Here is an 8,335-nt window from a genome sequence, read left to right as displayed (position 1 = left end):
TTTCCTTGAGTCTATATTTTTCATTTGCTATCTTGATGTTGTTGTGGATCTCTTTGTGTAATTCCATCAATTTAGCAGCTTGCATTTGAGCATCAGTATGTATCCTATCAGAACAAGGTAAGTCAATCAGTGTGATTGATAAGTAAGGGTTTATGCCATACACACATTCAAAAGGTGAATATTTTGTGGTGTAGCTAGGACTTTTGTTGTAGGCAAACTCTGCGTGACACAATTTTAGGTCCCAATCCTCAGTACTTTTGTTAACAAGAGTTCTAAGAATAGTGCCTAAAGTCCTGTTGGTGACTTCAATTTGTCCATCTATTTTAGGATGGTGTGAAGTACTGAACATTAGTTTAGTATCAAACAGTCTCCATAGGGTGTTCCAAAAGGAACTTAGAAATTTGCTATCCCTATCAGATACTATTGTTCTAGGGACCCCATACAACCTTACAACTTCTACAAAGTACAATCTAGCTACTTGATGTTCATCATCCACCTTATGACATACAATAAAATGAGCCATTTTCGAAAATCTATCAACAACTACCATGATTGCATCTTTCCCTCTTTGGGTCTAGGTAAGACTACAATGAAATCCATAGTAACATGCTCCTAAGGTCTGTGTGCTGTGGGTAAAGGTTTATACTCACCCCTATGAAATGTTAATTTAGCCTTAATGCAACTCTCACACCTTAGAATGTATTTTCCTACTGTTCCAAGCCTCTTTGGCCAGTAGAAGTTTTGAGCTAGCATATCTAAAGTCTTCTGTATGCCAAAATGTACTCCCAAGGTACCTTCATGAACCTCCTTGACTAAGAGTTGCCTTAAAGGTGTTTTAGGTATACATAGTCTATTTCCTTAAAAAGAAACCCTTGGTCAATATGAAAATGGCCTGTATTATTCTTCAGACAGGCTGCATATATGTCCTTTAGATCAGTATCCTCAGCATATAATGGCTTAAGCATCTCAAACCCTATGATCTTAGATTCAAGTAGTGTGAGTAGGTGATATTTTCTACTTAGGGCGTCAGCTATCACATTAATTTTTCCTGATTTGTATTTAGCTACAAAATCAAAAGTTTGTAAAAGCTCAACCCATTTGGGATGCCTACTGTGCTGCTTTTGTTGTCCATTTATGTATTTAAGTGATTCATGACCTGAATGTAACACAAAGGGTTAAATTTTCAAATAACGAGACCAATGTTCCAAAGCTCTTACTATAGCATAAAACTCTCTATCACAGGTAGAGTAGTTCAATCTGCTATGACTGAGTTTTTCACTAAAAAATATGCAAAAGGTCTCTTAGATGGAGTTAATACTGGCACAATCCCTTTTCCACTGGCATCACATTCTACCTCAAATGTTTGTGTAAAATCTGGAAGTTTAAGGACAGGAGCTTTACACATAGCATCCTTGATTTGTTCAAAAGCCTACTATGCACTGTCAGTCCAAACAAAACTCCCTTGTTTTGTGCATTCAGTCAAAGGAGCCAAACTATGAAAAGATCTAATTTGTGTTGTTGTAGTTGGTATAGGCCAATCCTTAATAGCTGTTGACTTTGTTAGGGTCTGCTTTAACTCCCTCAGTATTGATTATAAATCCTAAGAAACTCACTTCCTATTTTAAGAAATAACATTTTCTAAGTTGCCATACAACTTTGGTTTCCTTAGGACTTCAAATACTTGTCTGAGTTGAGCTACATGAGTCTTAAGGTCCTTACTGTAAATAAGAATATCATCTAAATACACAACCACACACTTCCCTAAGAATGATCTCAAAACTTCATTCATAAGTCTCATAAAGGTACTTAGAGCACCAGCGAGTCCAAATGGCATGACAAGCCACTTATATACTCCATACTTGGTCTTAAAAGCTGTTTTCCATTCATCCCCTTTTCTCATCCTTATTTGATGATATCCACTCCTTAAATCAATCTTGCTAAACCACTTAGATCCAGATAATTCATCAAGCATATCATCAATTCTTGGTATAGGAAATCTATATTTAATAGTAATGTTATTCACACTCCTACTGTCTATACACATCCTCCAAGTCCCATCTTTTTTTTGGAACTAAAAGAGTTGGAACAGCAGATGGACTTAAACTCTCTCTAACATACCCCTGGGCTAACAGTTCATTGACTTGTCTTTGAAGCTCTAAAGCTTCTTGGGGATTAGTTCTATATGTAGGTTTGTTAGGGATTTGTGCTCCTGGAATGAAGTCTATTTGGTGTTCAATACCTCTTACTGGGGGCAATCCTTCAGGTAGGTCTAGGGGAAAAACATCCTGGAATTCTTGGAGAAGTTCAGTGAGTTCAGGTGGGGAGTCAGTTTGAATTTTGTGTACCTCTTTAGCAAACAGAAAATAAACTATATATGCTTCTTCCATCTCTATTCCAGACTCTTTTCTAGCAATTAACTGAACTGGTTTCTTCTGTTTTTGGGGGTGGTATTGCCCTGTGTGGTGGTAGAGGCAACAAATCTTTCAACTTCCCTTCATGGTTAATAGTATAGACATTAGTATAGCCATTGTGTATGGTCTTTCTATCATGCTGCCAAGGCCTTCCTAAAAGAACATGGCATGCTGTCATGTCTAATACATCGCAAAGAACTTGGTCAGTGTAGATTCCTATAGATAGGTTCAAGAGGCATTGCTTCTTCACAAATCCCTCAGCCTTATTATCCAACCACCTAAGCTTATAAGGGTGTGGATGTACCTGTGTCTTTAAATTAAGTGTATCTACCAATTCTTTACTCACACAGTTTGTTTCACTCCCCCCATCAATTATAAGATCACATACTTTATCTTTGATTTTACACTTGGTCTGAAATATGTTTTCTCTTTGATTAGAAGCTTTGTCTTTAGGGGATATATGAAAATTCCTTCTAATGAGCATATTGACATATTCTTCTTCTGGATAAATTTGTTCTCTGTCATCTTCTACTTCCTCTTCTGGATTAGTTCTCTCTAAGGTCCCTAAGTTTGTGAAGATATAGGATCCATCAGGGTCATCTTTGGTTGTAGGTGGTAGTACCACTTCTTCCTGCCCATCCTTATACACTAACATGGCCTTAGCCCCTGTTCTCTCTTGGATAGTAGCCCATTCCGTAATAGTAAAAGCTCTGCTGTTTGGACATTCATTCTTATAATGTCCATGACCATGGCATTTAAAGCATATCACATCCTTAACTGGTGCCAAGTTTTTCTCTCTCACAGTTGGGTTCTGTTATTGTTCTTAATAACTACAGATGTGATGGTGTTAGATTTCACCTGTGTAGGTTTAAAGATTGTTGGACTTTTCTTCCTAGCATATTTCTCAAAAATTAGAGCACTACTGCAAGCAACTTCAAATGTCAGATTCTGCAAGATTTCCATCTTTTCTCTTAATTCTTCCCTTAACCCTCCTATAAACTTTCCTATCCTCATTTCCTCCGCTTCGTTCACATCACATAATACTGATAATCTTTACCATTCTTGAATATACTCAGTCACAGTTCTGGAACCCTGCCTTAATATGCTCCATTGCACAAATAGTTGCTGTCTATAGGTAGGTGGAACGTATTTACGCCTTAGATGTTTCTTGAGTTTAACCCAAGTATTAATCCTATTCCTTTCCTCTCTTTTTTTTTTGTTTCTGCACTCCCTCAAGCCATAGTGCAGCTAATTTTGTTAGTTTCAGTTTGGCCAATTTGTGTTGTTTTCTTCTTGGGTCTCCTTATATTCAAAATATCTCTCAATACTAGCCTCCCAATCAAGATAAACATCAGGGTTAATAGATCTGCCATCAAATTCAGGAATATCAACTCTTTGGGTTTTATCATCTAGGGTCTTTTCTGATGTTTGAGTATTCTCCCTATTCTGAACCTTTAATTCAGCCACAGTTTGTGTTAGTTGTCGAACCATTGTAGCTAAGGCATCAATTTTTTCTTCAGTATTCATATTTCCTTTCAGATTTATCAAAATACACAAATCAATGCAACAGGAAAAGAAAATTTCAGAAGTGATGATGATATAAGGAAATTTTCAGAAAATTGATCAACTACAGAATTATGAACAGGATGTACAAAAATCACGATATAACAGAACAATATACTAAAAACAATGTAAATAGTATGTAACAAAAAGAAATCAGAGAAAAATTATACCTGTGGATGTTTTTGTGCACAGTCTATAAAGAAACTTACCTGATCAATGATTGTTTGTGTGTTAGGAAGTTTACAACACTTACCTATCTTCCTGCAAATTCTTCCAAGATGTGTTAAACCTTACTAGTTCAGCTCTGATACCAAGATGATCCAAATACACAGTATAGACTCTTTCTTGATAGAATCTTGAACACAAATCTGTCAAGATTGACAAAATATAATTTGCCCTTCCTTCAAAGTGCACAAACAGAAGGTGAATCTTCTGTATTTGGACAGAAACACACACAACTTCACTTGTTATGGCGCCTCTTCCTCACTCTCTTCTCAAGGTTTTACCCCCTTGATGTAGTGGATTGGACTGTGGTTTGTACTTAGTTTCACTCACCAAGAACAGAACACAGGATGGATTTGATTCTTCAAATCCTTTAAAGTTTTCAAACTTCAAAAATACCTCTGAAATTTTATTAACAAAAACCAAGTTTACAAAGTGAGAGGGAGGGGCCTTTTTATAGTTAATGGCACGCCTCAAAAACTCTTTAAAACGGTCCTAACAAACTTAGAAAACTAGGAGCTAAACTATTACTGAATAGCTAATACTCATTGATAACTGACTACTTGTTACACCAGTCATTTGTAATAGGCTATTGGTCATTCTTTGCCTCTTCTTGTCCTTGATATACTATGGTGAGTAGTGTTCTGGCTCCTGAGTAGTTTGGGCCATGTATCCTTGTTGACAATGCAGTTGCTTCAGCTCTGGGTGTCAAAGGGTCCAAGGTGTTATGCTCATGATCCAGTATCTCATTGACATCAGTATGTAAGGGTGGTATACTTGGATCAAAATGAGATGGCTCTATCCAAAATTTACAGTAGTAGCCTGACAGTTACAAACTATTAGTGAGAACAAAGTAATTGAATATGTGATGAAGCTACTTGTATAGCCAATACAAACCTCCTCCTCAGCTCCTCCCTCTCCGCATGCCATGACCACAAATAGATTACTTAGCAAAAGCCGACAAACACGATGATGCTCAAATGGTACCTCAAGACACAAACTTCATATTACGGTGCACTAAACTAAAAAAAACTATATTTTAGAGTAAATCATTAGACGAAAGAGACAACACCCACAACTACAATAAATATAAGAAATCACATCAAAATATCTAATAATATTGTCATATTCTCTTAATTGAGCTATATAGTAAATAAAAAAAATACAAACAACACATCAGTCCACAAATAAGCAAAATTACATGTGTTAAAAGTTTTAATTATACACAAATAACTCACAGATGAAACTCAGACATCCTCACTATGCAGCCCGCCCACCAATAATTTTGAAAAATGACTTTGAAGAGATGGCAAAGGAAGTGTAATTGAAGAAGTAAGAACATAACAAGAACTCTAAATGGAAAAGAATGCAAGGTTCTAAGTAAAATCATTGCAAGCTAAGAAAGAAATGGAAAAATAGACTAATAGTTACAGTTAATCTAATGATAACGACCACAATATGTAACAAGAGACTAATCCTTCTCACATAAGCTAGAAAAGTCAAACTCATGAAACACTTCAACCAAACAAGGAACTAATACTTGAGCTAAAGTTGCACAGTAAACTTTAAAACATAATAAAAGCTATTAAAAGGCATAACATGAACAGAACCAGAAGTTGTCAAGAGTAATATGACCCCTTTTAATTTTTCCCATAGTACGACTACAATCAAACCATTCAATAAACTATTTAAATTCCTATGATGCTTCAATTATTCACAAGTTACCAATTAAGAGTTGAATATGTATCTATTACAAACCTCAAAATGAATAAAAGTAGTTTGGTCAATTCCAAACTTCTGAAGTGTAGTAGTAGTAGTAGTAAATTTGTAGCATGCAGCACCTGTTAAAGAAACCTAAGAAGAAAAGCAATAACAACTTTCAAATGCTAGTATCTGAATTCAAATTTAAGCCCTAGTATAAATGATACAACAACAATAAATCAACATAACCAAAGCAGCAACTACAAAATCAAAACAAACCTTTATGGAAACCTAGTTACTTGGTTTATTTTTATCTTTACTCATTCATAAAGTTTAAGCCAACTTTACCTACACTAATTGTTCTTGAGGATAACCAGTGTGTCTTATTCCATTGCTTAGACCCACCAAGTGTACACATTGGACTAAATACGAAGTATGAAATACGTTGGATGAGATCAATAATAATGGATTACTACCACATTGTAATTGCAAATGCTAACTGTCATCTGTTTCAACCAAATTCAAATCCAAAACAAGGTAAATTCCCATAAATCAATACCAAGCACCCAACTAAACATTTGCGGCGAATTCCTCCAAAATCAGTCATTAATCAATGTTTAAAGTTAGGAATTAAAAATAAAAAATTAAATCAAATAATGTAAACTCAAAGAAATTTTATCTTTATCTTTACTAATTCATAAAATTTAAGCCAACTTGCTCTACTTTCAACCATCAATAATGCGTACAACTCAAAACCCAGTAAATTGTGAGTTTTCAACATCATAAAAGCTATAAGGTAATATATTAACACAATTGTAATCTATTAACATTTACGGCGAATTTCCCGATGTTTGCTTTCTTCGTCAGTAAATTTAGCAATTAGAAAATAAAGAACAACCTCATCAAGATTTTGTTTTTCAAGAGAAAAAAAATAAGGTACATCAACGAAAGTAAATGATGAACCACAATATCATCACGCAAATTAAATTAACATAACAAATTAACCCAAATCAAACAAAACATACCCACAAGCCTCTGAAATCTTCCCTCAATTTCTTGAATCCACATGTAAAAGTCACTATCTAATGCAATTCGTGAAAACTTGAAATACTTAGAAGCAAACAAAAAAAATTAATTAAATAAACTAAGTTTTAAACTTATTACAGAAGTAAACTAACTGCAAATATCTATTTGACCTATTTTGACATGTTCGCAGTTAGTAACTGCGAACAGATCCAAACCTCAGGTTTGAAAATTTCACGCTTACTTTTGGAATAAGTTTAGAACTTAGTTTATTTAATTAATTAATTTTTTTGCTTAAGTATTTCAAAAATTCGCAATTTGTAACCTACCCTTAACATAACTAAATAATTATAAAACTGATACTCTCCTTGATTTGATGCAATTGTGTTAGACCGTCTCTTAAAAGATATCAAACCCAGCCCAATTTACAAGAATACTTACTGCGCGTACGTATTTTACAAAAACATCAACTATAAATTTTAATAGGTATTTTGAACTAGTATTAGTATTAAAGCATTTAAACTAGTTTTAGTATGTATTTTTGCATACTGAAGTATGCATTTTGAACCATTGATGTAGGCATTTTGAAATAGTCATTAGTAAGTATTTTTGCATACTGAAATAGACATATAAAGACCTACAGCACATAACATAAAATTCTACAACAAATAATCTAAACAACTACAGCGCATAATATAAAACTCTTATAACATATAACATAAGTACATACAACAAATAACCTAAACATCTACAACACATAACAAAAATACTTACAGTACATAACAAAAGCACTTACAGCAAATAACCTAAACACCTACAACACATAACCTAAACACCTACAACACATAACCTAAACCCTTACAGCAAATAACCTAAACACCTACAGCACATAACACCTACTTGAAAACTTCAGCAAATTAAAAAACCTACTTGACACATTGTAAACCTCTACGTGACGTATCCTAAATGCCTACTTGAGGTATCCTAAACCCTACCGAGTAACTGTGCAGGTAGATTACATTTTTTGTTTTTGTATTTTTAAAAAATCTAATGAGCCAACCAAATTGAGGGTCTCTCACGACAATTTGTGTTGTCTCATTGGTTTTTTTACTATTTACCGATCACTATCTATCGTTTCATTTGCTTTTTGTTACTTTTCTTTTTATTATTCTTGAACTATATTTATTTTTAATATATAAGATAAGCAATCAAGTGAAATCTTAATTGATCAAAAAACATTATGTAAATCAAACAAAATTTCACTTAACAACATTTTTACTTATAAATTAAAAATAAAATACAAATTTCAAATGATCAATGAATAGTAAAAAGCAAATAAAAGCATTATATTGAATTGAGGGGAACATTAATTTTCTTTTATCCAAACAAGTGGTGGAGTACTTGATCTTTATTGC

At 33.9% G+C, this 8,335-nt stretch overlaps 1 long non-coding RNA gene across 1 annotated transcript; it reads right to left on the bottom strand.

Annotated features, from left to right (window-relative positions):
* Positions 1-4,587: 4,587 nt before the first annotated feature.
* LOC130820728 (uncharacterized) lies at positions 4,588-6,983 on the bottom strand. The gene is made up of 2 exons (XR_009045249.1): positions 5,094-6,983; positions 4,588-5,018 (listed from the first exon to the last, which is right to left on the bottom strand). It is a non-coding gene; the product is annotated as an uncharacterized LOC130820728 (long non-coding RNA).
* Between the last annotated feature and the right edge of the window lie 1,352 nt (positions 6,984-8,335).

This window comes from Amaranthus tricolor, chromosome 1 (assembly GCF_026212465.1).
Source record: "Amaranthus tricolor cultivar Red isolate AtriRed21 chromosome 1, ASM2621246v1, whole genome shotgun sequence".
NCBI lineage: Eukaryota > Viridiplantae > Streptophyta > Magnoliopsida > Caryophyllales > Amaranthaceae > Amaranthus > Amaranthus tricolor.
The sequence above is the reverse complement of the archived record's forward strand: the minus strand, read 5'-3'. Positions and strand labels throughout refer to the sequence as shown.